Below are 26,453 nucleotides of genomic sequence, written 5' to 3' on the forward strand. Positions count from 1 at the left end.
TTATAGGTAAAGGAGCTGAAGATCTAAAATATCAAGTAACTTGACCAAAGACATAACTAATAAATAGGAGAGCTAATATTTCAGCTAGGTCTGTCTGGATCAAAAACAGTCCTGTTTACCAGCACACAATATTGCTTTCCTATTCCTACAGAGGGCAAACAAGCTAGGGATGCTTAACAATCATGTTATTATAAATATAGAGAAATTGTTACGGAAGCAGGCTGGAACGCTGGCTGAAAAACAAAGTGGCACTCGGAGATCTGGGTGGTTTGGAGATTTATTTAACACCAGCGGGCTCAGAGGAGACCATTTCTCCAAAGATCTGAGCACTGAATGCAAGTGGGAAAGGTAATTTATAGTTGTCAGCTTCCATATCTGTGGGGTTTTCGTGCAGCAAACAGGGCAAGAACCCGGAAGAGGGATCTCTAAGCTAAAGACCAGAGCTTGTTTTAGTCCTGTCGGCCATCTTTGGCACAGTACTTTATTCATTTCTCCAACAAAATAATTCAGTATTTATTAGGCTTATATATTTATTGATTTGAAGAAAACACTTAGCCAGGTTTGCAATTTTGAACTTATCACAAGTCATACAAAGTGATCTGCAAAGAGAAAGTTCAGAAAGGAAAAAAAAAAAAGTAAGATCTTTGTGAGTTTTGGGTCAAATTTAGTAAGCTACATTTGTTCATTCATTCATTAGTTCATTAGTTATTTCTGGAAGATAGTGAAAATTATATACCTGAGAAATTATGTCTTAAGGAAATTTATATTTCAGTTGGAAGAACAAGATCATACACAAGAAATTTAAATAACAGACATGTTATTTTGAAGTAGCACAAGTCTAAATGTCTGTATGTCTCTAAATGAGAGTCATAGGCAGTGATACCATATGTTCATAAGAGTATAAGTTCATTGCAAATTGATGAGATCAGAGAAAGTCTCATGGAAGAACCATACTTCAAGAGATAGTTTCTTGTAATTTGCCACTCAATACAGCATGCTTTCCCTCTTCCAATTGGTATTATTAGTATTTAAGAATGGTTAGGCCAACTAATCAGGAGACTATTGCCATTAAAATGACAGTTACTCATAATTCCCAAGAGGATGAGCATGCTACATCATGGAGGGCCATAAGGAGAAGCACCAGGCTCAGTCAGGAAGTAGACAGAGTGGAGGAAAACCTGGTACAGAGTTTTTATTCTGGTTTCCACGGGAAGGAACACAAGAGGCAGAGTAAGTAAGCTTAGAATTGGCTAGGTTGAATAATTTCAATGGGCTCTCCCTGGTTATCTGATATCTGGCCATGAGGTGATTAGTAGATAATAGCCCATAATTTGAGAGGCTGATAAAGGAAGTGATTGGGAACATGGGCTCTGAATTGGTTGGTTTGCATTTGAAAGGCATCCTCCCAGGCAAGTTGCTTACTTTGCCTAAATTGGCTAGCCCTGGAAGGGGCATTCCTCCAAGGCCAGCAAAGCCTCAAATGTCAAGGCATCAGAATACAGAATATAAAAAGTATGGTTAATGTACTTCCTAAGAAACTCAGCAGTGTTTTTGTCTTCGTCAGCAGCAGGAACATTTGTCTTCATACGTTCCATAGGAAGGTAAGAGAGGGAAATTTGAACAGTTGAACTCATCTTGCAGGAGTGAGTACTTCCAGCTTACACTCTTAAAGGCAACAGTGCACAAGGGCATCATGGGCAGAAAGGAAGATTAATGGGAAAGCCAAAACTATGATAAGAAAGTCCTTCTCCAAGCATTTCTTTGTCTCTCTCTTTCTTTTTTACTATAGTAAAGCTAGAGATACTCTCTAGAGATTGTATCCAGGCCTTAATTCATCAGCCACAACATTCACTGGTGACAAAACTGGCAGAGTCCTGCTGGATGGTCACATGGATAGCTCTGAGTTCAGCAAACAGGGCATCTCCTCCGGGGTTTTGACTATTTTGCCAAATTACTGATTTTTCAGGGAGAAAAGCCAAGGTGTACCAGCAGCCTGGTATATTTCCTTTCAAAAAGCTTCACTCACCGGTTTGCAATAGTGCATATTTATGTGTGCATAACTGGGTAAGGGGTAAATACACATATACACTCACAAGCACACATGTACACATGTATGTACAACTCAAAACAGCAGATGACAAAATGCTCTGACCTTGATTCCAATCAAAATGTGTCTGAACCCAATGCAATTATCTCCCATTTTAGTCCAACTGGAAGACCCACATCATTACAGGAGGTTCCCAATTGATGGAAATGTGATGAGGGCAGGCCAGCTGCTACAGAACTGATGTCAAAGGAGTACATTTTTCCTCCATATTTAAGTTCCATTTTCTCTTCTGGAAGAAACACTTGTGAAATCTTTTTAGCCAACCAGATGTAGGCTACTTTAATATTAGGGAACATGGTTAAGATTTACATAGATCTTCATTCATGTAAGGATCATAGGCAAAGTCTTAGACAAGGGAAAGAGGACAAAGACATGGTTAATTCAAAACACAAATAATCCAGAATCCAGTTTTATAATATAAAATTACTATTTAAAATTGACTTCTGGTGATCCTTGACTGCCCATGTACATGTAAGAGTGAGTTGCCAAGAAGCTGATTGAAGCTCTGTTTCTGGAACAAGCTAGATTGCTCACTGCAGGTGGTAAGGTAGGACCTGACCATTTCATTGAGAGATCCCCAGTTGTAACTATCCAGAGGTCTTTTCTCTTGCTGAGTCAGATTCTCCAATGTCCTAACTGGGGATGCAGGTGTAGATATAAACCCAGTTGACAGGGTCCTGGGGCACAAGAAAGAAAGAGAAGCTCAAGAGATGCACCATTCAGTATAGACTAGTTTTCTCTATTCACCAGTTTTCAAATGGCCTTATTCCCATTCCAACCATCTGTGATCCTCCACTCTAGAAAGTAAACTTCTCAGCCTCCCTGGCACTGAAAGAAGGGAAGCTACCTGACTGCATAGGTTGGAGGAAGGGACTCAAGGTTCTATCTGTTCTTTGAGCTAAATTTCAGTCATTCCCATTTCCAAGTATACTTGCACCCCTGCCTCCAGACATACCTGGTATCTCTTGTTGCTGAGTCTTTTGACCTTCTATAACAAGAAACTAACCTTCTTGGTAGTTTCCACCACTGCAAGCACTGAGGTTTCAGATTTCTCTGGTCTGCTAAGATAATTACCTCCCTGATCCATATGCTTTCCCAACTATAAATTCTGTTGGCCTCCCTTGAATGCTGTCATCATCTCTCTTGTTTTCTGGGTTCTTACAGTATTGGGGGGGGGAGGGAGAACAACTGTTAAAAAGGGATGAATTTACCACACTACTCAGACCATAACACATTAACTTTATTTTCCAATATAAAGGGCCTCTCTTGTATATTTTATATATATTTATTCTCTTCTATCCTTTCCCCATTCCCATCTCTTTCCTTCTCCAAAGGCAGCGATGCCTTGTATGTTTAATATATATTTTTTATTTATCTGAGTTCTTAAGAAATGTGCATTTTTGTTTCATGTATACAAATCTAAACTTATACATATGGTACTGTTTTACTGTTTTATCCAATTGTTTACTTTTTTCATTCAGCATAGTATTTTTAAGATCCAACCACATCACTGTGTGTACATCTAATGATTTATATCTTTTCTTACTCCTTTACTGGTATATATTTTCTTTAATCACAGTTCTATTGATTGGAGTTCCATATTGTTTTTCTTTCTTAAAACATATCTATAATTCACCTCTACAACTCCCAGCTTTAGGGTTTTTTTGTAATGGAAAAAGAACTTATAGATGTTTTTCAAACAATTTGACTGCTATCCCAGATTTTTGTTACTTTATCCCAATCTTCTATAGCTACTTGTCTAAATCTAATCCAATAGTAATTATTTTTGAGATTCATTTTTATATTCCTTTCCTGAGTAGCTATAGCTTTTATTGGGAAAAAATAATTTTCTTTCAAACTCATGTTTTAAAAAGTTTTTGGCAAAATTTGATCAAATTAGATCATTATAATAAATACAGCTAGCCTAATCCAGTTTAAGGGTAAACACAATAGAATCTTGGTAAATGTATAATTCAACTGGAGGGAGAAGTATGTAAACTTAATAGAGAACAGCAAGTATTCAGTAGGCTGTGGACATCAGTTGGGATAGTTTATACAGTGAAGACAAACATTGGTTAATCCAGAGAATCATCCAGGAAAACTTCTACTATAGTTTTTAAAACAATCAATTTGATTCTTTTCTGTTTGACTTACTTAGGCTCTACTGTGCTTCAGTAAGCCTCTACAACAAGCCAAGATAGAGAAGAGATTGAAAAAAAAAAAGGGCCTCCAGAAAGATGAAGGGAAGATACAGGTACTATTGTGGGATGTATTTATTCCAAATATGTGGTATCAAAGTTCTATCAAATCAAATCTCTTCTCTCACTTAGGATTTAAAATGTGATCATGGCTGAAGAATAACTAAAGAGATGCTTGCGCTGAAAAGCTAGCAACACAAGGCTTTAAGTTGTTTACCATCATCAACCACCTAGGCAGGTTCATTTTCCTGGTCGTGTTCTCAGTGTGGCATTTCTAATACCATCTTGGTTGAATCTTCATGTTCTTCCAGAGAACTTGTCCTTAAAATGATACAAAGAACTTCTCTTCCAAGAAACATAAAACATAAAATGCTATGGACATTATTTCACTCTTCAAATGTCCTCTAAAAGGGATTAACAAAAAACAAATTGATGCTGTGTTTTACACACACACACACACACACACACACACACACACACACAAAGACACTGAGGCTCGGAGAATAAACTGGCTAATTAGAGACCACACCACAAAGACAGCAGGAGCTGACTGACAACTGGTGCCACTTTTATGGAAACCTCTCTCATCATTACACTTTGAAAAAGCAAAAGTAAAATAAACACGTGATAAAAAAATTAAGCACACTTGTGACAGTAGTGTCACAATTTTTATTGTTTTAATCCAACATCAATAAGCTAAGAGGTATACACTGGATTAATGTTGAAGCTTCTTTTTCTTCTAAGTGAGAAGAAGACATTACTTTGCTGCTATCATTAATTGACGCTTAGAAAACAGAAATGGAGTGATAACCTCAAATGAATAAATAAACCAATAGCACATGGCAAGGTTTTCATTTTCTTGTGTTGCTGGCACCTAGAATATTTCTTGGCATATCGAACCTTTATCTACCAATGATGAACTAGTAAACAACCAGCCAAAAGGGGCACGGGAATTTAAATTTCAAAGGCAAAGAAAATATAAATGAAAAATAATCATCCTCACATTTCTGAAAAAAATATTAAATTTTTCATTTAGATCAAGCCTGGAAGGAAGTTTTCAGCAAAGAGGAAACAAATATTTATAATTTCAGTCTATTTTAAACCAAACTGAGATAAAGTTAAGCAGAAATCAAATCTATTTTCAGATGTAGCAGGGACCTCAGTTTGACTCTAAACTGTGTTTGTCTTCAGATTAATTCCTCTCTTGGTAAAGCTGAAGAAATCTGTGGTCTAAGACTCCCAAGAGTCTTATCTACAGACAAGCCTGAGGATCTCTGTTCTGGGAGGAGGGAAGACCCATGTAAAGTGCTCCCTTTTGGTGCCAGAACAATGGGACAGCCACATCTCCCAGATGCCTCTTTCCCCATTTCCATACTAAGCCCATCTGGGTTCTCTCCCATGAGCATGTTACCAGGGGCTCCAGTGGGCCACCTGTGCTTTTCTCCTGCTTGGTGGTCCTAGAACTCTACTTACTAAATTGCCTGTAGGATTTAAAATATATATATGGACACACGTGATAGGGATAGAAAAATGACTTGAGGGGAGCCTGGGTGGCTCAGTCGGTTGAGCGTCCGACTTTGGTTCAGGTCATGATCTTGTAGTTTACGGGTTCGAGCCTGGTGTCGGGCTCTGTGCTGACAGCTCAGAGCCTGGAGCCTGCTTCGGATTCTGTGTCTTCCCCCCCCTCCCCCCCCCCCCGCCACCTCTCTGCCCCTCCCCCACTGGCACTCACTCTCTCTCTCTCAAAAATAAATAAACATTAAAAAAACCTTTTTTTAAAGAAAAAAGAAAAGAAAAATGAGTTGAATATAATATATAGCCATGTGTTATCAGTGGTCATCTCTGGACTCTGGGAGTATTGATGATAACTTATTTTTTCTATTATGGTTTTCAACTGCATTCGGTTAAAAAATAGAAAAGCAATATGCTCAGCCACTCCCCTAAAAAATTATAGAAAATAAACAAGAGTAAAAAAGGAAGAGGAAGAACAATGGGACAGGGTGTGAGAGAATGGAGCCTCCCTCCAATGCTAGGTAGGTCAGGCATTACGACTGGAGGCAGCACAAGGTCAAATAGGCTCGAGGCAGAGCCATCATCTGCTGTGGCAGTGACAATTCATCATCACATGAAACTCACTTCTCTATTCTTTTCTTAACCATCATGCTGAAACATGCAAGATTTTAATATAATCTCAGAACATACGGAATTGACTTATAGTTTACAATTACATAGCTCATACTGTGCATTGCTATAGTTCCCATTTCTAATTGTTGTGTTTTGTTTTCCCTCTACGACAAGACTACACAAACCTTCTGGAAAGAGACAGTAAATATTTTAAGCTTTGTGTGTCACACAGGTTTCTGCAGCATATTCTTCTTTATTCTTTGTGTTTATCACCTTGTAAAACTGTAAAATTATTCTTAGCTCACCGATGAGACAAAGATAGACCATGGGCTGACCCTTACACCAGGACATTGGGTATTTTGGGGAGCATGTCATGATGGGGCTGGGGGCTTGGTAAGCTTCCCCTTCCTTGTACCTCCTCCATATTCCACAATTATGACTTTGCTCAGATTGTCCAGTTACCTTGACCCAATTCCGGAGATTCATATCTGAGACTTCAAGATGTGATTAAGAACGAATAAACAGATAATTCTGCTGTACTCTAGGAGCCCTGGGCAGTAATATTCTGTCCCCTGAGGTCCAGAATATGCTACTAGAGTTGAGGAGGTGCAGGAAATTTTCCCTGTTTCAGGCTATGATGGGAGCATGGCTTCCACACACTGGCTCCTGGGCAAGGTGCCAACCAGTATACAGGTATCCTGAAAAATAAAACAGGGCCCAGAGCAGGCATTAGTGGTCAGTGCTGGTGGGATGTGAAGAAGCAGGAGGAGCCCCTGAAGCTCTGTAGGTGTGCCAAATCTGTAGGTGCACACGTAGAAGCCCTGGCCATGGATATCATGCCAGAAATTGAAGTAGAAAGTGAATGCAATGGCAGGTGCCACGTGGGAGCTGGCGGGGCTGTGTTTGTGATCACATGTTAGATACCACCTGGAGTTAGCCGGTAAAAAGAGGCATCAGGAACTTTGGAGGATGGTGGGGATAGAGCCAAAGAAACACTGTTTCCCATTGTTAGTCTTAACCAGTTTTATATTTTAATCCAGAGACTTTAAGTGGCTTGGAGAAACACAGGTTTGTCAGATTGGTCCTGGTATTGTTTTCCTCTCGTATGAATGGAAGCAATCGCTTCCAATTAAGAAAACAGTGCTGTGTGATCAGGAAAGCAATGCAGTAGTTCTAGTCCTATTACTCAGTAGCTGCATGACCTTGGAAAACATCCTTCAATTTCTCTTGGCCTCAGATTTGTTCCTCCATATAATAAGGAGTGAAAATAAAAATGCCTAAGAAACTGTCTGGTTTTATTTATTTTTTGTGTGTATTTATTTTTGAGAGAGAGAGAGAGAGAGAGAGAGAGAGAGAGAGAGACAAAGCACAAGCAGGGGAGGGGCAGAGAGAGAGGGGGGAGACATAGAATCCGAAGCAGGCTCCAGGCTCCAAACTGTTAGCACGAAGCCCGACGTGGGGCTCGAACTCACAATCCATGTGATCATGACTTGAGCCAAAGTCAGATGTTTAACCGACTGAGCCACCCAGGCGCCCCAGAACTGTCTGTTTTTAAATTTGTTGTATATTAGTGTGTTATTACAGCCATTAATTAACAATTGTTTCTACACCTACTATGTTCAAAATGCGATGCTAGGTAATCAGATGGAAGGGAACAAAGACTCTACCCTTAAGAATACCTCTAAAAGTAAACCAACACTCACAACAAAGGTTATTAAAAGTTAAGGCAGAGGTATGCCTTGGTTGCTATAGAATTTTGGAGGACAGACGCTTGTGTAGAAATCAGAACTTAGGCCAAAGTTCCTATGTTAACACTTTACTGAGCCGCGAGAAGAGGGGCTAAGGGGGTGCATTCATAGTAAAACAGAGCTTCATCTGGGCAAGGCTGAGAAAGATGGCAGTATCAGGGGTTTGTGTAGAGGAGGTACAGAAGATGGCAGGGCAAGGGCTCTCCACTTAGCAAGTGGCTGAGGCCTGCAAAGTAGAAGAGTTCCACTAATCCGGAGAGGTGCAATAACTGGGGCCCAAAACAGGTAGATTTGAAAAGGCTTCCCAGAGAAGGTGATGCTCAAATTGCTGCTGGAAAGGAAGGAGATTCCAGGGAGACAAGCTAGAGGTAGGCGAGAGGTCATGGGGATGACAATGTGGGGATTCACAACAAGCAATTTTCAGACCAAAAGAATAGGACTTGCAGGACAAGTGAAAGGGTATGAAAGAAGGGTGTGAAAGAAGATCACCAGTGCAGTGAACTGCAAGCACTGCATGGCTGGGGGAAACATGGTGCATGAACAATCAGAAGCCTTTCACTCTGACCAGCCATTCTTGAACCTACATGGAGCTAGCGATACAGGAGATTGTGTTACATGTAAATGCCATGTTGGAAAGATGGCTGATCATCATCATGTAGTCATTCATTCAACTCATTGAATAATGAGTTTTATGCCTACTGTGCCTGAAATAGTTTATTGTATTCCAGATTTAGACCACAGAAGAGAAGTCTCCTGCATTCTACATAAGCTGCTTTCTTTAGATATTCTGACACAAGGATGTTTTCAGTGACTGCTGCTCAATCTTTTAATTTCCTCTGTTTATGGTTTTGATTATCAGGGTGTGTGTGTGTGTGTGTGTGTGTGTGTGTATATATATATACATATATATATATATGTATATATGTATATATATATATAAAATTCCCATGTTTTCCTGGCAGGGATTCATTAATTCTTCATTCTATAGATAACCTTCTCATATCATGCCATCTGTGAAATGAGCATGGCAATTTGTTAATTAAATATTGACTTGGAATATTTTTAAGCACTAACATGTTTAGTCATGAACAGACTACTGCTGTTTTCTTGCCTTGAGCAATGATAACACACACTTAATTGTTGTTCCCTATAAGAAAAAAATGTGTAAAAGGATTTTTATTCATAACTTTGAATATCATCACTTGAGTTCATGTAAAAGATATTTTGGTGAGTCTTGAGTTTTTAGTAGGCTAAGTGTGCTGCTGGATTTAGATGTCTAAGAATGAAGCAGAGGTGGTATGCCCGCCGTTATTCACTGCCCTTCCCTCCATTCAGGTCCTTGCTTCCATCTTTACTGGGCTTAGAGATCATGGTCCATCATTGTAACACTTCCTTATATATGCCCACACCTTCCCCTGTCTACTCACCTGAAAAAAAAAAAATCTCCCAATTCTGATTAATCCAGCTCTGCTTACTCCTTACTTGTACCTGTATTGTAGTTGGGGAAAAAAGAGCACACAACGATACTGATAGATCGCACTTGAATTCATGATGAGCAATCTGTCACATGGGCCCATGGGACTGCCTATAAAATCAACTACATTTCCCTCATCTCTTCCTTCTCTCACTCTTCTAGATAGGCATTTAATACCCTCTGCTTTGACAAACCTCCAGGCTCTCCTCCTCCATCTTCACTCTTGGTCAATGGCTTTGGTTTCAATTTGTCTACGGAAATAAAATTAACATGAAGAAAACTACACACTCCTAACCACATCTACCAGCCCCTCTACATGCCCCTATACACTCACATTCCCTCTGTTATACAAGGCATAAACTGTCAGGACTCCTATCTAAGGACAACCCTTTGCTTGCCACTGGACCCCATCCTCTCCATCTGTGTTCAAGGATATCACTACAGACATTCTCTTTTCTTTCTCCCGCATCATCAATTTTCACTCTCCCTTTCTCTCTCTGCCCCTTCCCCACTCTATCCCTCTCTCTAAATAAACTTTAAAAAATAAAAAATAAATAAATAATAAATATTAAATTCAAAGGAGGGCAAAATAATTGAAAACAGGGACTCAGACAGATAGTTGTATGCCAATGTCCACTGCAGCATCATTCACAATAGTCCAAAGGTGGAAACAAATGAAGTGTCCATCAATAGGTGAATGAATCAACAATATGTGGTATATCCATACAGTGGAATGTTATTCAGCCATAAAAAATAATGAAATTCTGATGTGTACTACAACATGAATGAACCTCAGAAATATTATACTAAGTAAAAAAAAAAACAGATGCAAAGAGACAAATATTGTATGATTCTACCCATATCAAACAACTAAAATAGGCAAATTCATAGAGAAAGAAAGTAGAGTAGACATTACCAGGTACTGGATGGGGGAAATGAGGAGTTATTGCTCAATAATAATAGAGTTTCTATTTAGGATGCTGAAAAAGTTTTGGAAATGTACTTAATTTCACTGAATTATACACTTAAAACTGGTTAAAATGAGAAATTTTATGTTACATATTTTTACCATAATAATAAATTTCAAAAGGACAAGAAAGAGAAGTCATTATTAATATGTTTAAAATAAGTTGTGTAGAAGTGTGGGGCATGACATGATCAAACTGAGAGTTTGCAAAGATCACTTTGGTTGTAGTATAGAAGAAGATTGGATAAGATCTAGGAGGTATGTGAGTAAACCGGTTAGATTTGCAGAGGGTGTGGACAGAGCAGGAAAGATTTCAGGTATGTAAATTTTGAATTGGTGATTGGGACGAGAGGTAGGGAGGTAATAAGAATGTCAGTCCTGGGACGTCTGGGTGGTCCCTTTGGTTAAGCGTCCAACTCTTGATTTTGGCTCAGGTAATAATCTCACGGTTTATGAGTTCAAGCCTTGCACCAGGCTCTGTGCTGATAGTGTGGAGCCTGCTTGGGATTCTCTCTCTCCCTCTCCCTCTGCCCCTCCCCTGCTTGCTCTCTCTCTCTGTCTCTCTCTCTCTCTCTCTATCTCAAAAATAAACTTTAAAATATACATATTTAAAAAAAAAAAGAAAGAAAGAAAAAAAAAAAAGATCGTCAGTCCAAAGAGGAAATACTGGAACAAGTTCAAGCTTGAGTATGCTAGGTTATGTGCTGTCCATGGAGTGATGTCAAGTAGATAGTTTACCATATAGGTTTGGAGCTCAATGGAAAGGTATAGATAAACTAGAAATATAAAACAAAGACCCAAGAGTTCTCTTCTAAAAAATTGTCATATCTTTGGGGCCACAAGATTTGCCTATATAGACAAATCAGACAAAACACAAGATGGTAGATGATGAGATGCCAAAACATTTGGCATCAATAATAATTTTTAAAGCTGTGGAGATATAGAAAAGGGAGAGACAAATGCAGTCCAGGATGACTGGGATACTAACCAAAAATGGGATTGGAGGTGCCCTGAGAAGATAAGAAAAATTTGGTTGTCAGAGAGAAGACACAGCACAAATTTGAACAGGGATAGTGTGGAAAAACTGCATTAATTAGTGGGAAATTTTAGAGGCTGAGCAAAGATAGAATTAAAGAAACAGGAGCACCTGGGTGGCTCAGTTGGTTAAATGTCTGACTTGATATCAGCTCAGGCCATGATCTTACAGTTTGTGGGATCAAGCCCCACGTTGGGCTCTATGCTGACAGTGCAGAGCTTGCTTGAGATTTTTTCTCTCCATCTCTCTCTGCCCCTGCCCTGCTCGCACAAGTGCATACGCTCTCTTTCTCTCATCAAAAATAAACATTAAAAAACATTTTTTAAAGAATTAAAGAAATGGAACTGAGGCCATCAACGGGCGGTATAACAATAGCATAATGCAATTATACATCATCACCCTTTGGGCACTTCAGCCCATCCACTGAAGTCTACAGAAGCCAGGTGTGTTGGCCTCTCACCCCCGTGCCTCTAAGCAGCCTGTCCTCCTAGCAGGACTCCAGCTCTCCTGCTGAACTTTTACTCCGAAAGCCAACCACCATGCCCAACTTGGCACTAACTCACCACTCTGCAGAGCACTCATGCTGTTCCCTGTAGGTGGGGCCACCTGGCCTCAGGAAGGAGCCATTAAAGACTTAGGGTTATCAATGACTGCCACAGAGCCAGCTAATGGAGGTGAGCCAATGAGAAAGCATTGTTCAAGGAGGAGCACCTTGCCGGGGCTTGGAGCATAGCAGATCCCTTTCAGCCACAGTGACTCACAATGTAACCCCACTTCTGAATCACTGCTCAGGGTATACTCCTAGGTACATTGCTTGGAATGTGGTAAAATGAAGTTCTGTTGCAGCAGAACAGGTTTAGTGTTCTACCCTACCTACTTTTTAATACTTAATGGTTTAACGTGGGGAAATGCACCAAATAAGCTGAAATTGCAAAAAGAAAGACAATGTCTATTGCTGAAGGAACCCTCAAACTGGCACTCATATTTTTTTAAGCAATTTGCCAACATGGTAAATCTTCCTTAAAACTGGCAATTCTGTCTCAAGGGAATGATCCTAAGGACAAAATCTAAAGTACAGAAATAAGAAATAAGTTTTATGCACAAAGATGTTCATTATAGAATTATTTAAAATAGCAACAGCTGGAAAAAACTTACTGTTCCGCAGAGAAGGGTTAAGTAAATTAAGGTATTACCATGTGTTGTAATATTAGTCAACAAAAATACATTTTTAATTTGAAAAACTATATTTTAAAAAATGTTTTTATTTGTTAAACTTTAAAATTTTTATATGGAAACAGTAAGCCATAAAACTGAAATAGGAAAATCATACATAGAATGTGAACGCAACTTCACTAGGAAGAAAAGACAATGGATATTTAACAAAATAAATGGTAATTATCTCTATGGGTTCACGGGATTATAGATGACTTTTTTTTAAATCTCCAGCTGCACTTTACAGATTTTCTGCAATGAGTCGATGTTTATTTTGTCATTACAAATAAATAATCATCTTATTAGAAAGAACAGAAATCAAAACAAAACTGGGTGGGTAAATTAGAAATTATGATTGAATTATTTTATTTATGTGGGATTCAGAATTATGTTACATCCTGCCGTGTGTGTCCACCACAAACATTGCCCTCCCCCTACCCAAAGTCACCCCCCTTAATTCCACATTAAGTCAGTAGAAGTACCACTGTTATAGGAGGTCCCAGGGCAGGAGTCCTTTTACGTCTGCCATCAGGGAAGCTGGCTGGGGTAGGTTTGGAAGGAAACTTTCCTGCCTCATGAGTGTCAAACACTGATTTCAGCGTGGCCCCTGCCCTACCATGCCTCGCGTGGCAAGATGCAAGGCCAGAGGGGGCAGCCTAGACCGACAGCTGGTGCTGAGTGGCTAGCCAGCTTGAAAAGGCAACAGGAAGCAGATGGCCAGCAGTGCCTTCTTTGGCTGGCCTGTGAGAGCCATCTGGAGCAAAGGAAATTGGTCCGCCGCCTGGAGAGGAAGGTGCCAATAATAAATAACTCTGATCCTGGCATTTTACAGTGCACAGCGTCCTGAGAGGAACCCGGGAAGATCTGCTTCAGACGGTGATGGGTAAACCATCCCAAGCATCACAGCTCAGAGGCTACATACGGTAGTGGTACTGGAGGGGCCGGCTTTCTGGAGGCCAGGAGCCCTCAGGGCTCCGCAACCCCACTAACACAATCCGTGACTCACGGTGGTGTTGTGAATGCCAGAGAAGCAGACGCAGAAAATGCAGAAAGCCCTTTCCTCTCCCCAGACTGCAGGCTAAGCGACGGTGCATGGTGTGATATCCTGCAGCCCTCCACATTTGCCACTCAGGCTCCGGGCTCTCCTTCTGCACTTCATGCATCCAAGTTAAGAGTCAGTTCCACATGGGACCATGTACAGCCTCAGTCCAGTCACTCTGTGTGTGTTCAGATGTTTTCTGCCCTTGACTTAAATTTCTGGCTCCCCAAATGGCAGTTATAATCCTGCCCTTTAGCTGCTGAAGTGCCTGTGCTCTGGAAGTAAATGTAAATAAAGGCGTGCTTCCGTGAGGCAAGAGTAAAAGAGAAGAGGAGGGGAGATGAGATTCTCAGTCTCCGGCTCCTGCAGCTCAGCATGTTGCCCTTTTCCCCCTAGTGCTTTCCTGCAGCTCCGTAGCCCCCAGCAGGGCCAGGTGGAGCACCACACCCTTGGTAAGGGCTTCTAGAGCCTCTTAGATACCCACCATGGGCAGCCCAGTGCACCACCACATGGTGACCGTGGCCAAGTAGAAAAAGTGCCCTGCCTAGGCTCATGCAGCCCTTCGCCAAGGTGCGTGATCTGGGATAGAAAGCAAGGGCTGGATTCAGACCTCAGTCATTCCTTTGGTTGTTCATGCAGTGAACAACCAGCACAAGGATACACAGAGACCCTGAGTGTGGGGTTTAGCAGTCTTGGGTCTTCATCATGGATGCAAAAATAAAGCCTAGATTTTTCATTGGCATAAACTGTGATTCACTCAGGGACCTCAGAACCACGGTTTATTTACGAATGCATGCATGTAATTATTCAACAAGCATTTATCAAGGGGCTCCTATGTGCAAGATGCCAAAGTAAAAAGTGCCAACTTTCATAAAGACTGCTTATAAAGTAGATGGCAACTTTTATAAGGCTACTTCTAAAGGCTTCCTACGGTAAGGGAAACAGAAGTTTAAATATATATTTCTCTCATATATGAGATACATACCAAATGTTTGGTAAACATGGGAGGAAAAGCCTCCTCTGTGTGGGGAAGTCAGGGAAAAAGAAAGGAATTTTAGCTGGCTTTTAAAGCTATAAATTGGACTTTTCCTTTCTATCAGAAATCTTGTATTTATGGGGAATTGGCACTATACCCAGCTCGAAGTCTGTATTTTACAGCTTTCCCATCAGCTCTGAGTGGCAATGTTACCAAGTTCTATACAATGAGATATATGCAGGTGATGTGAGACTTCCAGAAAGTTTAATTAAAGGAAAAGGAATGGATATTTTTCTTCTTCCTCCCCACGTCAGCCTGGAACTCCAGTGTGATGGTTGGAGCCATGGAAGCCACGTTGGGTTGTGAGATGAACTTCAGAAGTGCGGAGGCCATGTATTGATGGTGGTAAAACAGGAGCTAGAAGAATCCGGGGCTGAGGTAACTGTAGATTTGCCACGCCATCCTTGGACTGCCTATCTCTTGACTTCTTTTAGGTGAAAGACATTAAATTTAATTTTGTGTGAGCCAGATTGGACATTTTTCCTTTCCCATAAATCCAAATTTAATCCTAAAGACATACAGATTTTTTACTGTTTATTTATTATTTTTGAGAGAGAGACAGAGTGAGAGTGAGGGAGGGGCAGAGAGAGAGGGAGACACAGAATCTTAAGCAGGTTCCAGGCTCTGAGCTGTCAGCACAGAGCCCGATGCCGGGCCCAAACCCACGGACCGTGAGATCATGACCTCAGATGAAGTCAGACGCTTAACTGACTGAGATACCCAGGAGCCCCCTAAAGACATACAGATTTTTTAAATGACATAATGTTCATAATGGTTAGCTGCAGGTAGATAAGAGGCATGGTAAAAAGCAAGATAGATAAGTATTCTGAAAGCAGATTGCTTAGTTTTGGTATGTAATGCTAAGGGATTTGGATGCCTTTACTTATAAAAAGTACATGATCATAATTGTTTCTTTGGAAACTATATGATGGAAGGGTGGATTAGAGGGAGAGAATGTGACAAGGAGATCATTTAGAAAACCACTGCTGGAATTCAAGTGAGAAATGACAGAGGATTAGAAGATAGAAGCAATATAGATGGAAAAGATGTGACCAGTTCAGAAAACAGTTCTTCTTTTTTTTTTATTCTTGTGTATTTACTTTGAGAGAAAGATTCAGTGCAAGCAGTGGAGGATCAGAAAGAGAGGAGAGAGAATCCCAAGCAGGCTTCACACTGTTAGCACAGAGCCCAACGCGAGGCTCGAACTCATGAACTGTGAGATCATGACCTGAGCTAAAACCAAGAGTCAGATGCTTAACTGACTGAGCCACCTAGGTGCCCCCAGAAAACAGTTCTGAGGTAGAATTAATAGACTCGACCTCCCAATGGCTAAGGAGGATGGAGTTCATGATTCCATCTTGGTGGATGGTCATGGCATTATCTAAAACAGGGATGCAGTAGGAGAAATGGATCAAGAGGCAGTTTCTAGTCAAGTTCCCCTAGTAACTACCGGTCTTGTGATGTTAGGCAAATCACTTAACCCCCACGGGTCTCACCTGTAAAAGGAGTAGATTAGACTAGGTGACTCCAGATGTCCATGCCACAATAAGAAAATTAGTTCACCATTTCACAAAGCAGTCAAATGCCCAGGGTGCTATGCCCTCAAGGGGTAGGGGGATGGGTGGTAGGACTTAAGCCAAAGAAGTCACAAAATGGGAACTGTGATGAGGTAAAGCTGAGAAGCAAAGCTTGAGGGGTTTCCCTCACATTGTCATAATGTATCTTTTCTAATGTCCTAGCAAGTTACAAATGCAGAAGACCGGCATCAGGTTGAGGTCATGGAAAGCTGCACAAACATCAGGGACCTAAATTTCCTTATGCGTTAGGGAAAAACCCATTTTCTATCAGACATTTTTATTTCCATTCTGATTCAAAATTCATCTATGAGAATAAAACCAAAGAGAACTGATTTCAGGAACTTGGCTCTGCTGAACAGTCTTCCTAAGGAAGATAAGCCATATTTTTCATTTTTATTTAGAATAAACTCAACAGTCTTGTCCACAGATGAGTTATGACCTCTAACAGGCTCTTACAGTATTGTGATCCTGCAAGTGATCTACCCTGGTGGTTTCCCAATCTGTTTCTGCTTTTTTTTTTTTTTTAATCAACCCATTCCATCTTCTCATTCAGCCTGATTCCCATTGCAATCAATTCTCAACCCACAATGAAATTTTCATCAGCTGAGCCATTGCAGTTGAATAGACATAGTCATGTCCCCAGGAAGTGGACAAGATGACCTAATCGGACTTTTTCATTTCCAGCACCAGTGAAACACTGAATATAATGTCTCTAGCAGCGTGTTCAGCATTGTGAAAGAGCAGAACTTCTATATTTTTAATATAATCAGTGTTCATCAGTAAAACAGTGAAAATTAGTGACCCTAACAGTGGAAGTTAGAACATGAACATTTCATTCCTAGCTTTATTGCTGTTTTGGAACAAGACCTTAATTGATAGGCTGCATTTTCCTTGGCCTTATTTTCCGTAGCTGGAGAATCTGAGCCTGCTCTCATTCTGTAGCTTCTGACTATTGGTGCTCGCAGAGATGAAGAAAAGTGTAAATAATCAAAAGTCATTTCCATTTGCCTTAAGAATTATTAATTTACTTTTGTAAAACTGACTTTTTGGGAAGTCACAGTGTTTGAAGTCAGAAAACAAAGCCACACTGTAAAAACTGATTTAAGAAAAATTAGAAAATTTGTATATATATCTTTTGTACCTCATCACATACCCAGTCTTCTTTCTTTTCTCCCTCCCTCCCTTCACTACTCAAAGTAAACTTGTCCTTCCTCTTTCTTCCTTTTAAGAATTCTTTGAATGTTTATTTATTTTTGAGAGAGAGAGAGACAGAGCATGAGTGGGGGGAGGGGCAGAGAGAGAGAAGGAGACATAGAATCCCAGGCAGGGACCAGGCTCTGAGGTGTCAGCACAGAGCCCGATGTGGGGCTCGAACTAACGAACTGCAAGATCATGGCCTGAGCTGAAACTGGATGTTTAACCAACATAGCCACCCAGGTGCCCCTTCCTCTTTCTTTCCAAACAGGCTCTCTAGAGATCTCATCTTGCCTAGAGGCTGGAGAACAAGCAAGTTTGTTTTTAGAAGAAATTGTAACTTCCTGGACCTTAAACACTCATGCTTATGACATATCTGTTCCTACATAATGCAGCTTGTAAAAACAAAACAAAACAAACAGGTAACCAGATCATATTACAAATACCCGTGTTCAAAGTCAGAAAAATTGGGGCGCCTGGGTGGCGCAGTCGGTTAAGCGTCCGACTTCAGCCAGGTCACGATCTCGCAGTCTGTGGGTTCGAGCCCCGCGTCGGGCTCTGGGCTGATGGCTCAGAGCCTGGAGCCTGCTTCCAGTTCTGTGTCTCCCTCTCTCTCTGCCCCTCCCCCGTTCATGGTCTGTCTCTGTCTCAAAAATAAACTAAAACAAACAAACAAAAAAAAAACAAAACAAAAAAACAAAGTCAGAAAAATCCATGCACACTGATTTCAGCGGCTTCTGCTGTGAATTGTCTCCAGTTAAGCAGCCAGAATGGGCTGGCTCTTTGTTGGATACAATGAGTACAACTCTTGCTTTTGGATTTAATATCTTCCTGCATTTTATCTCAAGTCTAGGTTAGTTCTAAAGTACTTTCCTTCCCCAATAATACACATCACCTACCCTCTAGACCTCTTTAAACCAAGAAGCAACCTTAGAAACTACACTCAGGAGGGAAGATGGCAGCGTAGGAGGACGCTGGGGTCACTGCATCCTGCGGATCACTTAGATTCCACATACACCTGCCTAAATAACCCAGAAAACCACCAGAAGACTAGCAGAACGGATTCTCCAGAGCCAAGCGTAGACGAGAGGCCCAAGAGGCCCACGGAAGAGGGTAGGAAGGGCGGAGAGGGAAGAGGCGGTGCGCACTACACGGACTGGTGGGAGGCAGCCGGGGCGGAGGGGCAACCCGCCGGCCAAGCAGAGCCCCCGAGTCTGGCTTGCAAAAGCAGAGGGGCCGGACGGAGTGAGTGTGTTCAGACAGCAAGTGGGACTTAACATCTGGAAGGTTATAAGTTAACAGCTCTGCTCAGAGAGCAGGAGGGCTGGAGGACAATGGGAGGGAGAGTTGTTGAGCCCTGGACAACAGAGCACAGCTTTGCAGGGAACAAAGGTGCTCACCAGCGCCATCTCCCTCGCCCAATCCCAGCCAAAATCCCAAAGGGAACCAGTTCCTGTCAGGGAACTTGCTTGCACCACACAAACACCCAAAGCCGTTCTTCTTCGGATCCATCCTTCCGGCGGGTCTGAGCTGCAAAATAAAATGGAGATGATGACAGCTTGGATTGAAGAGGCAGAGGAGAGAATAGGTGAATTAGAAGATAAAATTATGGAAAAAGAAGAAGCTGAGAAAAAGAGAGATAAAAAGATCCAGGAATATGAGGGGAGACTTAGAGAACTAAGTGACATAATTAAACAAAATAATATACGCATAATTGGTATTCCAGAGGAGGAAGAGAGAGGGAAAGGTGCTGAAGGTATACTTGAAAAAATAATAGCTGAGAACTCCCCTGATCTGGGGAAGGAAAAAGGCATTGAAATCCAAGAGGCACAGAGAACTCCCTTCAGACGTAACTTGAATCGATCTTCTGCACGACATATCATAGTGAAACTGGCAAAATACAAGGATAAAGAGAAAATTCTGAAAGCAGCTAGGGATAAACGTGCTCTAACATATAAAGGGAGACTGATAAGACTAGTGACAGATCTCTCTACTGAAACTTGGCAGGCCAAAAAGGAATGGCAGGAAATCTACAATGTGATGAACAGAAAAAATATGCAGCCGAGAATCCTCTATCCAGCAAATCTGTCATTTAGAATAGAAGGAGAGATAAAGGTCTTCCCAAATAAACAAAAACTGAAGGAATTCATCACCACTAAACCAGCCCTACAAGAGATCCTAAGGGGGATCCTGTGAGACAAAGTACCAGAGACATCGCTGCAAGCATGAAACCTAGAGACATGACTCTAAAAAACAGACATGACTCATGAAATCTACAATGACTCTAAAGCCATATCTTTCTATAAACACTGAATGTAAATGGACTAAATGCGCCAACCAAAACATACGGTATCAGAATGGATAAAAAAAAACAAGACCCATCTATTTGCTGTCTACAAGAGACTCATTTTAAACCTGAGGACACTTTCAGATTGAGAGTGAGGGGATGGAGAACTATTTATCATGCTACTGGAAGTCAAAAGAAAGCTGGAGCAGCCATACTTATATCAGACAAACTAGACTTTAAATTAAAGGCTGTAACAAGAGATGAAGAAGGGCATTATATAATAATTACAGGGTCTATCCATCAGGAAGAGCTAACAATTATAAATGTCTATGTGCCGAATACGGGAGCCCCCAAATATATAAAACAATTACTCACAAACATAAGCAACCTTATTGACAAGAACGTGGTAATTGCAGGGGACTTTAATACCCCCACTTACAACAATGGATAGATCATCTAGACACACGGTCAATAAAGAAACAAGGGCCCTGAATGATACATTGGATCAGATGGACTTGACAGATATATTTCGAACTCTGCATCCCAAAGCAACAGAATATACTTTCTTCTCGAGTGCACATGGAAAATTCTCCAAGATAGATCACATACTGGATCACAAAACAGTCTTTCATAAGTATACAAGAATTGAGATCATACCATGCACACTTTCAGACCACAATACTATGAAGTTTCAAATCAAACAAAGGAAAAAGTCTGGAAAACCTCCAAAAGCATGGAGGTTAAAGACCACCCTACTAAAGAATGAATAGGTCAACCAGGCAATTAGAGAAGTAATTAAAAAATATATGGAAACAAAGGAAAATGAAAATATAACAATCCAAACACTTTGGGATGCAGTGAAGGCAGTCTTGAGAGGAAAATACATTGCAATCCAGGCCTATCTCAAAAAACAAGAAAAATCCCAAATACAAAATCTAACAGCACACCTAAAGGAAATAGAAATAGAGCAACAAAGACACCCCAAACCCAGCAGAAGAAGAGAAATAATAAAGATCAGAGCAGAAATAAACAATATAGAATCTAAAAAATCTATAGAGCAGATCAATGAAACCAAGAGTTGGTTTTTTGAAAAAATAAACAAAATTGATAAACCTCTAGCCAGGCTTCTCAAAAAGAAAAGGGAGATGACCCAAATGGATAAACTCATGAATGAAAATAGAATTATTACAACCAATCCCTCAGAAATACAAGCAATTATCAGGGAATACTATGAAAAATTATATGCCAACAAACTTGGACAACCTGGAAGAAATGGACAAATTCGTAAACATCCACACACTTCTAAAACTCAATCAGGAGGAAATAGAAAGCTTGAACAGACCCATATCCAGCGAAGAAAGTGAATCAGTTATCAAAAATCTCCCAACAAATAAGAGTCCAGGATCAGATGGCTTCCCAGGGGAATTCTACCAGACATTTAAAGCAGAGATAATACCTATCCTTCTCAAGCTATTCCAAGAAATAGAAAGGGAAGGAAAACTTCCAGACTCATTCTATGAAGCCAGTATTACTTTGATGCCTAAACCAGACAGAGACCCAGTAAAAAAAGAGAACTACAGGCCAATATCCCTGATGAATATGGATGCAAAAATTCTCAATAAGATACTAGCAAATCGAATTCAACAGCTTATAAAAAGAATTATTCACCACGATCAAGTGGGATTCATTCCTGGATGCAGGGCTGGTTCAACATTCGCAAATCAATCAATGTGATACATCACATTAATAAAAGAAAGGATAAGAACCATATGATCCTGTCAAACGATGCAGAAAAAGCATTTGACAAAATTCAGCACCCTTTCTTAAAAAAAAACCCTCGAGAAAGTCACGATAGAAGGAACATACTTAAACATCATAAAAGCCATTTATGAAAAGCCCACAGCTAATACCACCCTCAATGGGGAAAAACTGAGAGCCTTCCCCCTGAGATCAGGAACACGACAGGATTGTCTACTCTCACCGCTGTTGTTTAACATAGTGTTGGAAGTGCTAGCATCAGCAATCAGACAACAAAAGGAAATCAAAGGCATCAAAATTGGCAAAGATGAAGTCAAGCTTTCACTTTTTGCAGATGACATTATATTATATATGGAAAATCCAAAAGACTCCGCCAAAAATCTGCTAGAGCTGATACATGAATTCAGCAAAGTCGCAGGATACAAAATCAATGTACAGAAATCAGTTGCATTCTTATAGACTAATAATGAAGCAACAGAAAGACAAATAAAGAAACTGATCCCATTCACAATTGCACCAAGAATCATAAAATACCTAGGAATAAATCTAACCAAAGATGTAAAAGATCTGTATGCTGAAAACTATAGAAAGCTTATGAAGGAAATTGAAGAAGATATAAAGAAATGGAAAAACATTCCATGCTCATGGATTGGAAGAGTAATAGTGTTAAAATGTCAATAGTACCCAAAGCTATCTACACATTCAATGCAATCCCAATCAAAATTGCACCAGCATTCTTCTCAAAGCTAGAACAAGCAATCCTAAAATTCATATGGAATCACAAAAGGCCCCGAATAGCCAAAGTAATTTTGAAGAAGACCAAAGCAGGAAGCATCACAATCCCAGACTTTAGCCTCTACTACAAAACTGTAATCATCAAGACAGCACGATATTGGAACAAAAACAAGCATATAGACCAATGGAATAGCATAGAAACCCCAGAACTAGACCCACAAAAGTATGGCCAACTCATCTTTGACAAAGCAGGAAAGAATATCCAATGGAAAAAAGACAGTCTCTTTAACAAATGGTGCTGGGAGAACTGGACAGCAACATGCAGAAGAATGAAACTAGACCACTTTCTTACACCATTCACAAAAATAAACTCAAAATGGATAAAGGACCTGAATATGAGACAGGAAACCACCAAAACCCTAGAGGAAAAAGCAGGAAAAGACCTCTCTGACCTCAGCTACAGCAATTTCTTACTTGACACATCCCCAAAGGCAAGGGAATTAGAAGCAAAAATGAACTATTGTGACTTCATGAATATAAAAAGCTTCTGCACAGCAAAGGAAACAATCAACAAAACTAAAAGGCAACCAACAGAGTGGGAAAAGATATTTGCAAATGACACATTGGACAAAGGGCTGGTATCCAAAATCTATAAAGAGCTCACCAAACTCCACACCCGAAAAACAAATAACCCAGTGAAGAAATGGGCAGAAAACATGAATAGACACTTCTCTAAAGAAGATATCCAGATGGCCAACAGGCACATGAAAAGATGCTCAATGTCGCTCCTCATCAGGGAAATACAAATCAAAACCACACTCAGATATCACCTCACGCCAGTCAGAGTGGCCAAAATGAACAAATCATTAGACTACAGATGCTGGAGAGGATGTGGAGAAAGGGAACCCTCTTGCACTGTTGGTGGGAATGCAAACTGGTACAGCCACTCTGGAGAACAGTGTGGAGTTTCCTCAAAAAATTAAAAATAGACCTACCCTATGACCCAGCAATAGCACTGCTAGGAATTTACCCAAGGGATACAGGAGTACTGATGCATAGGGACACTTGTACCCCAATGTTTATAGCAGCACTCTCAACAATAGCCAAATTATGGAAAGAGCCTAAATGTCCATCAACTGATGAATGAATAAAGAAACTGTGGTTTATATACACAATGGAGTACTACATGGCAAAGAGAAAGAATGAAATATGGCCCTTTGTAGCAATGTGGATGGAACTGGAGAGTGTGATGCTGAGTGAAATAAGCCATACAGAGAAAGACAGATACCATATGTTTTCACTCTTATGTGGATCCCGAGAAACTTAACAGAAATCCATGGGGGAGGGGAAGGAAAAAAAAAGAGGTTAGAGTGGGAGAGAGCCAAAGCATAAGAGACTCTTAAAAACTGAGAACAAACTGAGGATTGATGGGGGGTGGGAGGGAGGGGTGGGTAGGTGATGGGTATTGAAGAGGGCATCTTTTGGGAGGAGCACTGGGTGTGTATGGAAACCAATTTGACAATAAATTTCATATATTGAAAAAATAAATAAAAAATAAATGATCTGTTTTCAAGCTCAAAAAAAAAAAAAAAAAAAGAAAAAGAAAAAGAAAATACACTCAGAAGTATTTAAGGACAAAGGACCATGATGTGCAAAACCTATTCTCAATTGTTCAGGGAATGGGGAAAGTGGATCTAGATACATGGATAGATAGTACATATTATAAAGCAAATGGAGGAAAAAATTAACAACAGATGGATTTGGGTAAAGGATATATCGATGTTGTTTGTAATATATTTTTGTAATATTCCTGTAAGTTTGAAACTATTTCTAAATAAAATATTAAAAAAAGAAAGGTTTCAGTATATTTTTATATGTTTATATATTCTATGTATATGCATATGCATATGAGTGTATATAGTACATATTTCATGCACAGAGAAGTTCTGAAGGGATAGGCTCTAAGGTATTACAAAAGGATCTCTGGTGGAGGGAATGTAAAGTTTTCATTTTTGCCTGCCTGTATCAATTTTCTGCAATGCAAACATCCTACGTATGTAATAACACTTTCTAAATTTATTTTTAAAGTTTATTTGTGTATTTTGAGAGAGGGAGAACGAGCATGCACAAGAGAAGGTGAGGTGGACAGAGAGGGAGAGAGAATCCCAAGCAGGCTCCCCACTGCCAGCACAGAGCCTTACTCAGGGCTTGAACCCACAAACTGCAAAAATCATGGCCTGAGCTGAAATCAAGAGTTGTATGCTTAACTGAGCCACCCTGATGTCCCTAATAAATACTTTTTAAAAAACAAGCAAAAACCCACTTGCCTTGGTTACCCTTGGATAGGGTACTGCAGTCAGTGCTCATTACAGCCCCCATATACAGTCTTCTCTGCTCCAGTCTTGCAGAAAATGTTGAAGACTTAGAGATAAACTAGAACCTGTTGGTGTTCTGTTCCACCCTTCCACCCTGCCTGCCTTAAACAAGGTAGTGAAACTTTGCCTTAGACACTGAATTATTGGGAAGAGAGAAGAGCTGCCTAAATTTTGGCCATAACACATTCAAGAGGACTTCCGGTCCCTTTTGAATCATAAATTGCTTTGGCTCTTTTTAAACAATACTTTTATATCCTATATAAAGTGTCTTTGGAGACGTGCATCCACATATCTTGATGCTGAGGCCTGATTTATAATAAGCATTGGAATATGTCAGCTACATCCACCACTCACGCTGGAGTCTAGTTTGGCCTGAATGAGCCTAAGTGTATTACTATTGTTCCATACCTCAAAAGACACCCTATTTACATATCCTTGAAATATGTCAGTAATGGTCCATTTTAGGGCCAGAAAACAACATGTGAGTGTATATCAGGTTGCAACCCAAAAGACAATGGCTGGTGAACACCATAGGCTTGTTTCCTCTCTTGGGGCAGAAGAGCTCCTGAACCTCGACTTAACATCTCTATAGGTAATAAAGGCATAGCAGGGTGACTGAAAGCCAAGTTAGGTTCCTCTGACTGCCTGGGCACAGGCTTTCAACCAGTAATCTCTGAAAAATTGTGGAGGCCACATGGCCACATGCTGGGTGACCCATGGCCTTCCCTGCCTCGAACCTTTCTTGATAGGGTAAACTATTGAGTTGTTAATGGCTTAGCAATTAGGGAATACTGTTCACAGTGACCTGTGGTCATCACCAACCTCAAAGAAAGATTTTAATTTGATGTCACTGCAGCAACCGGGTATTTTTTCAGGAACAGTGCATACTATGCTGTGTAACTTCTTGCCTATCACAGTTCATGAAGGTTTGTCAGCACTAATACTTATCAGAGAACATCATCAAACCTGCCCTTCCTAACTTTAAGAAGTCTTTGCTCTGGCTTTTTCAGAAGCCTGCCAAAATTGATTATGTCACCTAAATAGATAAATGCCTCTAGGTAATTTATATTCCCCAATTACCTTCCTCATTAAACACTGAAAACTGGCAGAAGCCCTGGAAATACTTTTGGGCACATTTTCAAATTAGTACTCCACCCCCTTCTCAAAAACAGGGCAGATGAAGTCAGTTTTTTTCTTGGTCCGCCTTAGCCATAGATTTTGATCATTCTTGCTTCTCAAGTCCAGGTGTGACCTCCAGTGTCTTCCTGGCAGACATTGCAGGCACAGGATACTGGTTTATTTTAATGCATTTACTCAGAATGCTGTAATCCATTAAATTATACTTTGCCAGATTTCTTTCAACCCATACCCAATGCTATTGGTGGATAGCTATAATATGCTCATAAATGTGTTTAATTTCACACCTTACAACCTATCTAGAATGCTTCAGAAAATTGAGTGTATCATTTTTATTCTGTTCTTTGTTGTCACTTCTGAACATAACATATTTCTTATTAAAAGGACAAAAATTTCTTCTGTTTTAAAAAGTTTTCCTCCTATTTTCTCCTTCTCCTCATTTGGGACTG

This window comes from Felis catus, chromosome C2 (genome assembly GCF_018350175.1).
Source record: "Felis catus isolate Fca126 chromosome C2, F.catus_Fca126_mat1.0, whole genome shotgun sequence".
Taxonomy (NCBI): Eukaryota; Metazoa; Chordata; class Mammalia; order Carnivora; family Felidae; genus Felis; species Felis catus.